Here is a 12,900-nt window from a genome sequence, read left to right on the forward strand (position 1 = left end):
TTTACGCATAATGAAGTTCAATTTAAAATAAAATCTAGAATATTCCAACTACTTACGCCCGGCATGGCTTGTTGGTTAGGGGCTCTCGACTCGCAGTGTGAAGGTTGCAAGTTCGAATCCCGTAACTAAACACATTCCTCCTTTCAACCATGGATACGTTATACTGAGACGGTTAGTATGACTATTTCTTAATAAAAGGTAGCCCAAGAGCTAGCTGCTTTCTCTTTAGTCTATATAACTTCAAAATTAGGGACGGCTAGCGCAGATAGCCCTCATGCATCTTTATGCCAAATTCAAAAAGAAACTAATTTACTTAATCGAATCCCATGCTTTTGTTTAACAAAACAAAGCTAAACTTAATAGTTAATTCACTTGTCATAAGACATTAGTTTTAGGTCGATTATAATTTTTAAACATTATTTGTATACTTTCTTAATGATTTTCAAGAATTATAAGAATGTATGATAGTAGTATCTAAAACACATTATATTCGCCATATCCATAAGCCATATGCTACAACAACAGTTGTTGTGGTGTGAACGTTCCTTCCAAACTGATGAAAACGTAGTTATAATTAACTATATTTTTGTCATGACACAGTATTATATTTTTAACATTGAATTCTATTATTATACGCTATTCTAATTTTTTGACAATCCCCGAGGGTTTTATAATTAGTAATAAGCAATCATTTCCTTGATGTGTCGACGTTAAGTTAACAGACCAGGTTCGATTTTCGACGTTGGGCATAGCTCAGACAGCCCATTTTGTAGCTTTTCGTTAAAACAAACGAAATATCCTCTCATTTGCTACATTATAAACTAGTTAAGTGGATGGAAGTGCTGCTACACTTGACCAATGTTCCCAGTGGGTTATGTATCGTTTCGACAGACCACCCCTCTAAAGAATCAGTTCTTCCTGCCCTAATTTCAACATCGCACAGCCAACTTTCTCTTGTACCAGAATTTATTAATTGATTTTAACCGAAAGTTTGAAGTCACGACCTAACATTGATTAGGCTCAGTATTTTAAGAACACAGACACTTCTCCCTAGCGAGTTTACACGAGTTCATTTACCGTGAAGATGGATTTTCAGTCTGAATAATATTATGTGCATATACAGACAATTCTTCTATTTGACAATCCAACTGTAACGTAATCGTGAAAGACGTTGAAATCGAATACTTGGAGCTAACGAAGTGAGTGTCTTATCGATCGTTCTAGAACCCACGAGAAACCCGCCCCTAGTATATAAACAGTTAAGAGACAGCACGAATTGTCATTTCTGGACAGTTTATGTTTGTCTGTGCACTGTGACATTATGTATTATTTTCGAAGTTCATTATTCGTTACTATGCCAACGAGAAGTTGTGTAAATGACCCAAACATATGTCATATTTGTTGTAAATTTGATCTAAGTAAGATTTTTATCACACCGATGTGTAAAACGTTCTTACGCGTAAATGACCCGAACATACTGTTATATTTGTTGTAAATATTTTCGAAATCTACGTAGTTAAATTATAAAGTATCAGTCATTAAAACCGAAATAACTGTTACCTTAACTATGAATAAATCATCAAATTGATTGTTTCAATTTAAGGGTCACCGAGTTGTACATTTTGTTTATTCACCATCTGCTGTGTCCATAGCAGGGATATAACCCCGATTCTAACCGTGTAAATACATAAAATTATCGCTTTTCTACTGAATGATCTTAGTTGTAGGTTAGTAAAGTTTATACGCACATCGTGGTATGTTTTTCAGGTGCTAAATTTAAAGCTTTACTGAAAATTAAGCATAGCTTTTTACACCAACTTGTATTATAAAATTAAGATAGAAGTACCAACATCAACACTTAATAAAGCTTACAAATCGGTTATTTACATAATCATCTCCTGAAGTGACCCCCTCAGTGGCTGTGGGCTTAAATCGGGTTTAAGTTATTTCATAAGTTTTTACCCAGAGAGCAAAATGCTTGAATTGAGAAGCAGGAATTGCGTTAGTCAACAGCACCATTGCCAAATGTTGTTTCACTGAATAGTAGTACCCACAGCCCCAACAGTAAGAAGAACGTTGTTGTTGTTTTTCTGCAGCAACAGGACTCAAACCATGAATCCTCAACAGGACATTCTACTCACTAGACTTCATCCGTCTCCACCGTGGTGCAAAATTTTAAAAATAATTATTGGTACTTTCTAGGATACACACATCCTGGAAGCAAATTATGTAAATTCATGTTTAATGAAAGGTTATCTTAGAACAATAAAAGTTGTTTCCTTTATATATACATATATACACACACACACACAAACACATTTTTAAAAACACCCGTAAAAACAGCAAAAAAACAAAATATGAAACCATAAATTTGCATGTATCTCCTCATAGACCCAACAAACCTTCATGCCAAATTTGGTAAGGGGTAAAAAAGAATAAAAAATAAAACTGTATTTATCTCTCCATGGACCCAATTAATTGGCACTCGACTCGTAATCCGAGAGTAGTAGGTTCAAATCCCTGTGACACCAAACAAACTAGCCCTTTCAGCCGTGTGGGCGTTATAAATGTTCGATCACTCCCACTATTCGTTGGTAAAAGAGTAGCCTATGAGTTGGCGGTGGGTGGTGATGACTAGCTGCCTTCTCTCTAGTCTTACACTGCTCAATTAGGGACGCAGATAGCCCTCGTGTAGCTTCGTGCGAAATTCAAAACAAACCAAAACCCAATTAACGCCTTCACCAAATTTGCTAAAGATCTATCTACAGGGGGCGGTAGTAGTAAAAAACGCTAAATCGCCCATAAAAACCGCAAAATTCAAAATAGAAAATTTTTATGTAGCTCCGCTTGGACTTAATGGACAAATTTTGGCGAAGATCCATATACACTGTTATACTTGTATAGATGTTTAAACCAACAATACGTTTTTGTTAAAATAATATATACACTTTACAGGGAAAAAAAAAATGTGAAATCAAACTCCTTTAGTTATTGGCGTAAAGTTGACTATAGTTTGATTACATATCGCTTAGTAACACCGAATAATAATTTTGCGATAATTGTACTGGTAGGTGGCGCAACTTTATGAAGGTAGAATATTATATTGACGGTATAATACATGGTTGTTCCATACGTTGTCATCGTCACAACTGGAACAGAATGGTAAAATATGATTACCCTCGACATGGAAAGGTTCACAGATAAGATAATGTTTCCATTGTCTTATGGCCACCGCAAGTAAAATAGAATAGACGTAATCATGCACAATTCAAGATATTGCTACTATTATAAACACAATGAAAATTATTATATTAAATTTTACCTACTTTGGTGTCACACTGTTGAAATTCGCAGTCTTGTTTGTAAAGTACTCTAAGAACTTGTGTTGGCGTGACTTCGATATATCTACAGACACGAGACCAGAATACATAACTAGTTGCTAAGCCTACATGTGACAAGATCTGGAATACGTTTTACACTAAACTGCTCAATATTTATCATCTTATTTAATTGTTTTCTACAAAACTTCAGTTTTATAAAAAGTTCCTTAAAGTTGAATAATTTATTATTTCTTAATAAAGTATATTCAGTGAAGGTAAAACAAAATATACAAAATTTTACCACCTCTATATCTGCATAGATTCAATCTATGCACATACATGTTGTATGGTGCCATATACGAAACACTTCACGCTTCTATAAATGTTACGGACAGGAGCCTCTGTTCATAACTATTTTAACAACCAGTTTATTGTATCTCTAAGTTATGTCTATACCACATGCTAATTAAACCAGTCTTTTGTTGTCTTATATTCAATTTTTCACCGCTAGTTCTTTCAAACGTTTTTTTGTTGTTGTTTCTTTAAAAATATGAACCGTGTGCTTATAATCTGGCTAAGTGGGATGTTCAGTATCAACAACCAGAACTTTTGCCTCGTTTTTCGTTCAGGTTCTGAATTGATGGTCCTGAGTAACGTCCACTAGAGCACGATCTCATGACCACTTCTGGGCATACTTACATTCAAAATTGACCTGCTGCTTTTCTTGTATGGGCATTTTTGTTCTGATCTGCCTTGTTTCGTATTACGCGTTCTTTGGCTCGCGCCCCCTTACGTGACAAACAGTGTTTGTTTGTTTCTGAAATTCGCGCAAAACTACATAACGTCCACCTGAGCTAGCCGTCCCTAATTTAATAGTGTGAGATTAGTGGGAAAGCAACAAGTCATCACCATCCACCGCCATCTCTTAGGCTATTTTTTTACCAACAAATAGTGTGATTGATCGTCACATAATAACGCCCCCAAAGCTGAAAGAGCGAGCATGTTTGGTGTCACGGTGATTTGAAACTACGACCCTCATCGAGCGCCCTAACCACCTGGCCATGCCGGTTCCAGGTAAATAGTGAGATGCCAAGATAATCAAGTCATTAATTTTCCTTAGGTTAGACGTAGACTTCTTGATGACGAGAAACCCACTTGCAATAAAAATGTATCTCAGAACAGGTGGTAACGGGTATTAACACTTTTATTGATAAGGAGAGGACAACGTTTCGACCTTCCGAGGTCATCTTCAAGTTATGAAAAATCAGAATATGACCTAGGAAGGTCGAAACGTTGTTCTCTCGCTATCAGTAAAATTATTAATATCCATACCAGCCGTTCTGAGAAACTTAGAATTAATTCATACGCTTATTTTATTAATTACAAGCCCTCTGGAAAAGTGTATAATAAATATCCAACATCTTGTTTAAGAGAGGGTAAAATAGGAGTAGTGTGAGTTATCAGAAAGTGCCTTACAAGAGACAGTCAGATAAACTTGAAACTTTTAATCACAGTTGGTGAAGCATTTCAATGATACGTGAAAAGTCTTGGTTCAAGGTATCACACCAGTATGATGCTAAGAATAATGAATATGAACCTATATAGTGACCTCAACTGGGTTCTGATGCCACACCAACATGAACCTATTTATGCTGAAATGTGTCATGTTGTTACACCTATATGAGCCTGGGTCTGGAGTTTACGTTAATTATGTTGTTTTTATACGTCTATTTTATCCAAGAGAATACAGGCATAGCTAAAACTAATTCCCATTCGTCACGTCTGGAACGCCACCTATAAACAAATACCAAATTATGTTGAAATCTGTTAACTGGTTTCCTAACGTTCTAGTTGTGCTAACATTACGTCAAGGGGAAGGAGAGAAAGACGGTAAAAAAATAACAATCAAAATTGAAAAACGAAACCAAAAAATGACTGACATGAAGTAGGAAGCCATAAGTGGACAAACAAAAAGTGACAGAAGAAAACCGGACAACGAGACACGTATAAACAAGAGAAGAGAGGAGAGACACGAGGAGATAAAAAGAAAAGAAAAACCGTGAAGAAACAGACTGAGAAGGAATCTCAGCGAGTAAGAACGACAGAGAAAAATAACAAGTGACGGTGAAAAATGGAGGTTTTTAATTCACTGAATGAAAATATAAAGTCCTGTTTCATTTTACTTAAAAAAACTAAATTCTTTTGCGCTTGTAACTATTCTCAGCTTAGTCTATTTATTGATTTTGTATTAGAAAATTTGATGTTTAAAATAAGCTTTACCATATTCCATTTATCTTGCTTTCTTTCCTGTAAAGATGCGATTGAAACCTTTTAAAGGACATAAAAGTTTCTGTAAATGCGTTTTGTAATTGAGAATAGCACACATTTCATTCTTGCCATAAATACTTCACTATTGCCCTATTATTACATTAGTACTTACGATAAAAATGATGTTATAGGTTTTTTTAAACATAGACCTGAGTGTTTTTGTTAGAATAGTAATAGAAGATTGTACAACGTCTCATTCTCAACTTTCTAAATGTTCCTATAATTTATAGCATCAATTAGACTATTTCAATTAATATGTGAACCAGATCCCGTTCGAATACACCTCATGGACGTTTCTGATAAAGGTGGTCCAAAAACTGTAAGTCAATTTCGTTTTTACAACAGTTTTGAATTTTCGGAAATCTTCAAAGACCAATTTCTAGAGTATGGATAAACACGAAAGCTATGAACTATGCCTTTACAACCAGCACCTGATCATTACAAAAATAAACTAAAGTAAACAAACAAATCTTAGAACCGTACTTAAATAACTAAAATTAATCGTGAGAGTCAGGGTAGAGTAAAAACCAAAGTTTAGAACTGTAAACTATAACTAAAAGCCGTTCAATCTGATTAGTTGATTTATGTCTTCAAAGATTTCAAAGGACTTTATTAAGATTGAATGATAACACATTATATAACGAGAACTTATTGTAGAAAAAAAAAATTAAATTTATGTTTCCGAATTTTCTTTTTAAATAAAAATATTAAAGTTTCATTCTGGGTATCAACCTTTCTCACAGTTTTACTATCGTTCATTCTGATCTACACACCTACTGATTCATTTAATTAGCATATTTTACTAGTGCTTTTTATTAATACAACATTTAATTAGTGCTCTGTGAAAGAGAGCTTACAACTCGTTAAAATTAATTCTAGGTAATGTCACTTAAAAGGAACATTGATTTTTTACTTAATTTTTAAAATATTTTTCTTAATATTTAATCTATCGTAATTCAAAACGAGAGAAAAAGTGTTGATATTGTTTTATAAATAGCGGTAGCTTAGACTTCGTGTTAGTTGTGCAACGAATAACTTTTACAGTTTACTAGTTCAGTATATCAATAGCTGATCACAATAATAATTTCACTATTCAAATCACGAAAGTTTTAATTTTTCTTTTTCTCATGATACTAAAAACAAAAAAACGTAACATAAATTTATTTATTTAAAATTAATGGCTCAAAAACGTAAAGATTATTTCTTAAAGCATGTATTTTACCTTTAGTTACCCTAACTTGTAATTTTAACGCGTTTACTATTGATCGATGATCACTCGTCATTTCCGGTAAAAGTACACTCATTTCTTGTTTTAAATATCAAAGAGTAATACGCCTGTAAATCTCGAAGAAGAATAAAAAATTTAGAAATATTTACCTAATGGTTTCTGAGCTATTAATTAATAGGAAGAGAGAAATAACAAGGCAGTGAAACAAAATTTAAAAAGAGATCTATTCGCTAAGAGGATATAGTAAAAGGCATAATATCACATACACACATAAAATGTATTTGTTGTTCTTATCTTCAGTGACATAACAGCAAAAAAAGTTTATAATTCAGAAGTTTTATGACACTAAGGTGTAGCCAAACGCAAATAAAATTTACCAAGTAGCGTTTCAGTTAAGCCTTACGTTGCGTTGATGTATTAGGCCTAAATAAGACTACATATAGGCTTACCATTACTAACGTTTTAAAAGTTTCGTGTAATGAACAAATGTTGATTAATAAATAATCTTTTGGTATTTTAACACACATATTACCTAATTAGCCTTCTAATACACGTTTATAATGTCAAATATATTTTTTCTTTGTACAATCAAAAGAGTTGAAAGTTTGTGTCAATGTCCACATTGTTTCTGCTTCCTGACCTAGAATACAGTGAAAAGGCTTAACAATATTATTTAAGCCTTTTTTTCCCAACTTACGTTAAAAATAGCATCATTTGCGACGAGCTTTTATGTTGTTGTTCTGGTGTGTGTGTGTGTGTGTGTGTGTGTAAAAGAGAGAGAGCGGTAATACAAATCTTATAGAAATGTAAAAATTAAATAAGATGTCGTAAAAGGTGTAATATATTATGTATATCATCTATGGAAATATATATCACTATTGAAGCATCTAATCTGTCCTTTCAAGTGTGGGTGTTTTGGTATGTTGAACTTTTTATACTGCAAAAGCTAACTTAGACATTGCCGGTATTAGTAATTTATTCATTCTGGCTATTTTAATAAACAAAATAGTAAAAATTACAGTGTGCTATCTATATGATTAAAAATTCTTGTCAGAAATTCTTGATTGTGCTTTTTGAAGTAGGTTTTTTTTTTTTCCCAAAAAGAGAACCGAGAAATCGTATACGATCCACGTCCAATTGAAGTTCATGCATTTCATGTATTAACAATGAAGCTTCCGATCTAATAATACCAATCCGTAAACAGAGAAAGCGACGAAATTGATATCCATTTCACATATGTCATCAGTTGCAATGCAATGTGAAGATATCTTGCCAAAGTTTGGTATATTCTTCTCATTTTCTATTTACCACCATACAGAAAAAACAAGAACATCGCAAGTAAATTATTTTAAACTAATTAACGGACTAAAAAGGGAATCCATTTTCAAAATAAGTTCTCTCACGTGATGGTAATGGAAAGTTTTATTGGTGGTCTGATAGTTAAGTAAAATTAAAAAATTTAAAGTTCTTTTTTTAAACATGACTTTCCTATTAAATGAAAATTCTTAATAGTTAATGTTTGCTTATAAAGCGTTTGATTCTGTTATATTTACCGATACACAGATAACATTTTCATTACATCGAATAACGAATCAGAGGATTCTTACAAAGATAAAAATATGATTTCTGTTTTTAAGTTTATAGATCTCTAAGCACGTTTATTGGCACCAGACTTTTGTAAATCAACATACCTACAAAAACACATTTCTATGCTGATTAACTCTAACACATAGTTAGATAGCACCACTTTCTTGTTGTTAATTTAAGTAGAATCAGTTTTAAGTTGTTAATTTATTAAGTAGAGCCACTTTTTTGTGTTGGTTTATTAAACAGAACCACTTGGTAGCTAATTTAATCCTTAGCAAAAGTACAAATGATATACCACCAAATGTAGTTCTGAACAAGAGTAATTGGTATTTTGTTTCAGGTGTAGTTCTACTCAGTAAAAAATATTTAATAGCTTGTGTCTGACTCAATCCCTACTAAAACAGATGTTAATTGATTCCTTTTACATTTTACAGTAAAAATAGTTGATAACTGATGTTTGTGTTATTGACCTGAAAAAATAAGTGACGGTTGACGTTTCGTGCTGTCCTCTAATTTTTAATGTTCGAAAATGCTATAAGTAATGTTTGGCAAACTTATGTACTTTTGTTTCTCAGAACGTGTTCAAATAATATACTAAGTTCACCAGGAAGCTTAATTTTTAATCAGGAGTTCTTAACGAGTAGATTCCAGTGATGGTGAATATTGTTAAATATCTTAATGAAAGGTCATATGTTAAATTAATAAATATATTTGTAGGAATATGCGTTGATTTTTGCGAAGGTAAAGATTTTTTTTTGCAATGAAACATTACATTTTAAAAATAAAAAGCCTCTCAACATATAATAGAACAACCATTTTTAGCAATAAAAGTAAGCCCTTCAAAATACAACAGAACAACCTTTTTTGGGCAATAAATTTGTACTGTAGTGAGAGGAAAAAATGAATTACTATCTAAAAATAAAATTTTCACATTTTGAATTCTATAATAAACCTAAAATTGTATTCTATGATTAGCTTCTGATCTGTGGATCATTCTTCATAATTTAAATATGTATACACTACACGGTTTGTGCGTTAAGGACATCAGTTGTACATCAAGTCATTCCATAAAATATCGAAAAAAATCAAGACTAGTCATAGTTTGTATTCGATTCCACCTCGAGTAAGTTTTATAACAGAAGAAATATCTAGGCCTACTTTAACTAGAAGGTAGAAATTGTTACATACGCTTTTCAATTTTACCCTTGCGTTCTACTTCATACATTACCAAGAGGCACCATAGCAGTAGAGACTTTTTCAAAACATATATATGTTCAATCGATAAACATTTTTTTTACAAACTACATTTTCTTTAGCTTTTAAGATGCGCGGTGAAAAAAAAAAAATAGAAAGGAGAAATTATTCAAGTTAGGGCCACTGTTATAAAGACTCCGGTTTTCAATAAGAAAAGGCATACTGGTTTTACATGTGATTCAGATTTGTTCGTATTTTCCAAAAACATAATAATATTAAACGCACGTAAAAACTAGTCAACTATCATTTGCTTCGTATCTAATTTCAACCTGCGTGTGTTTGCCTTGATAAACGTCCTGCAGATAAACGGGGAAAGCTGTGTTTGCGAGACTTCTTGGTATTTTATGTATTTGAGAAAACAGTGGTTTCTTATTTCACAGTGAAATATCCGCACGAGAAGCCTCAGCGAGCAAGAACAAAACACAAACAACTGAGATTGGTCTAAGTTTGCTTACCGTAATACGTTGGCTAGGGTGTGACGACGACTTCTCTGTGCCTGTAGCTGACCTTCCTGCAGCTGTCGGAGGAAACTAGGTCTGTTTGCCTGTCCAGACATATCTAAACACGGCAGTAGCCCTTGTGGTAGCTCAAAACTATTGGTAAGCTGAAGACTTGCTTCCCTCCGCCGAAGTGCGAGAGCTCCGGTGAGGTTAGTTGCACGCGCTCACCAAAGAGGACAAAAATCAATACCTCAAGAGTTCGGGGAGGGGGGGAGAGGAACGAAGATATTTTCTATCAGGTGATGGGCTACTTCTCCGGGAAAGTGGTTCGGATCTTGTCCTGTCTCATGGAGTAAAAGCTAAGGTGAATTCGACATAGCCTCGTTAACAACAACTCCGCTACCCTGTGTTTCAAACCTGTTACTTATACACTGTTTGTTAAAAGAAGGGTATTTTTTGTTCTGTCATACACAATGTCCTTGTTGGAATTTTTAAAGCTACATTAGACTCGACAGAGAAAACGTTTGATATTTTGTCTTCAGAAAACAAAACGGAGAAAGAGTTAATAATTCACTTATGTTTATATGACCTTTATTGAGAAATATTTGGAAACTATAGACTCAGTAGTAGCTCATAAAATTTGCATTTCAAAAGTTGAAGTTGACGACACTGAAATCCGAAACATATATCACAGAAACTGGGAAGATTCTTCCCTCCCTCAGTACTATATACTATCAGTCTCGGGAAGGAAACTTCTGTCTCGTGCCTACTTCAGTCTTTCTCCGAGTGTAGTGGAGTCCAAGGCACGCCTGATAAAACAGGGCAAGGCACAGGTACATGTGAGCAACCAATGAGAGAGCGCTCTACTTGCTTACGATCCATGGTAGACCTCACTATAGGCTCAAACATCTTACCTTTTTCTCTTATTTTTTTTAGTGAATTGTCACGGTAACTTTTGGAATTAATTTAACCGTTACTTATTAGTGGGTATCAATTGTTTTATCCAGTTAGGTAAAAATTCTGCTTCAGAAATTAGGATTATTTTATTTAACTGTTGTTATTAAAATAAATGTCTAATAGAAGAACACGCCTGATTTTATTACCTGGACCATCCCCTGGTGTGACAAACAGCGATAAATTTATAGATTTAAAACTGTAAGATGCGAGGTTCTCTCCTCTGCGACGAACACAGAAGATAGCTCAATGTCGCTTCACTATGAAAGAAACAATTACATGAACCTGGTAAATTAAATTTTTCCTATGAATTATTTTTCTTAATTTGAAATTTTGTTTTACGAAGAATGTTAAGCACCATGTTCATATTAAAGGGGTGATCTTAAAAGAGGAATAAAGTTGTGTGGGGTTCACAAGGGAAAAAAGTTTCCGACGAGACGATGGGTGTAGGAAAGGAGAGTGCCCCTTTTACAGGTTTGGTTTGTTTTGAATTTCGCACGAAGCTACACGAGGGTTATCTCCGCTAGTCGTCCCTAATTTGGGAGCGTAACACTAGAGGGAAGGCAGCTAGTTATCACCACCCACCGCCAACTCATGGGCTACTCTTTTACCAACGAATAGTGGGATTGACTGTCACATTATGATGCCCCACGACTGAAAGGGTGAGCATGTTGGGTGTGACTGGGATTTGACCCTCGGATTACGAGTAGAGTGCCTTAATCACCTGGCCATGCCGGGGCCCCACTTATAGACAAAAGTTAAAGAAAATAAGCATGGGTAGAAGGAGTCCAGTTCATTTTGAGAAAAATGACTTATCATATTATTTGAATAGATTTAACGTAAAGATCAAAATTTGAGGAATATAACTACAGTTAAGGTTTTATTTGGAAAGAAAGAGCTAACAGATACAAATAATAATAATAATAAACACTCCAACAGGTCCACTTTTGATTTAAAGTTGGTTCATCTCTCATTTGAAATCCACACAATTGCTTTCTTATTGACATGGGTGATTCAGCTGTAATTATATAAGCCTATAACGCTAAAACAAGGGTTGCGATACAGTACAGCATGGATAGTCCATTGTGTTGCTTATAATAACAAACAGAACGACGTAGCCAGTTTTCTTATGCTCTTCTAGATTACCAGAGGATTCTGCTGAGTTACTAAGGAAAACTTTTATTCCTACGCCTGTCATCTTATTTCCCTATTATTAGGCGACACGTCATAAAAAATTAGGTGGATTTTGTTCTCTCCTTTGTTGTTTCTTTAATGAACAATGTCATGCAAGCTAGTCATCATCATATAAGTCCATTCGGTTAAAAGTCTTGCGTGTGACATTTTATCAAATTATTTCCTAATGACATTTTGCCAAACACGATCTCCAATAAAATGTTAACTGATCGATAATGGTTAATTTGTCATTCAATAAAAAGTTTTAACAGAAGCTGGGTTGCTCTTTAACTCGTCGTCCAAATGAAGTACCTGACATTTAATGTCTAATTTCTTCTTTAATACATTGTTCGATACCTGATAAAGATATCGGTGAAAATATCTATGTTCCATGGTAGAAAAAAAAAACAATCGTATAGTTAAAGTTTCGTTTATTTATTACTAAGTGTAGCTGTTATTTAATATGTGATATATCTATCAGTAAACAATGTCTAGTTAATGTCTAGCATATCTATCAGTAAACGTAGCTCCTAGTTAATATCTCATACATCTAAACTTAACTCACAGTTAAGTCTGATATATCTATCAGTAAAGGTAACTATAACTTAATGTCTGA

General features: G+C 33.8%; 1 long non-coding RNA gene across 1 annotated transcript; it reads right to left on the reverse strand.

Moving 5' to 3' along the window:
* Positions 1-4,782: 4,782 nt before the first annotated feature.
* On the reverse strand, positions 4,783-10,932 carry LOC143248268 (uncharacterized). The gene is made up of 2 exons (XR_013026855.1): positions 10,173-10,932; positions 4,783-5,114 (listed from the first exon to the last, which is right to left on the reverse strand). It is a non-coding gene; the product is annotated as an uncharacterized LOC143248268 (long non-coding RNA).
* Between the last annotated feature and the right edge of the window lie 1,968 nt (positions 10,933-12,900).

This window comes from Tachypleus tridentatus, chromosome 4 (assembly GCF_004210375.1).
Source record: "Tachypleus tridentatus isolate NWPU-2018 chromosome 4, ASM421037v1, whole genome shotgun sequence".
Taxonomy (NCBI): Eukaryota; Metazoa; Arthropoda; class Merostomata; order Xiphosura; family Limulidae; genus Tachypleus; species Tachypleus tridentatus.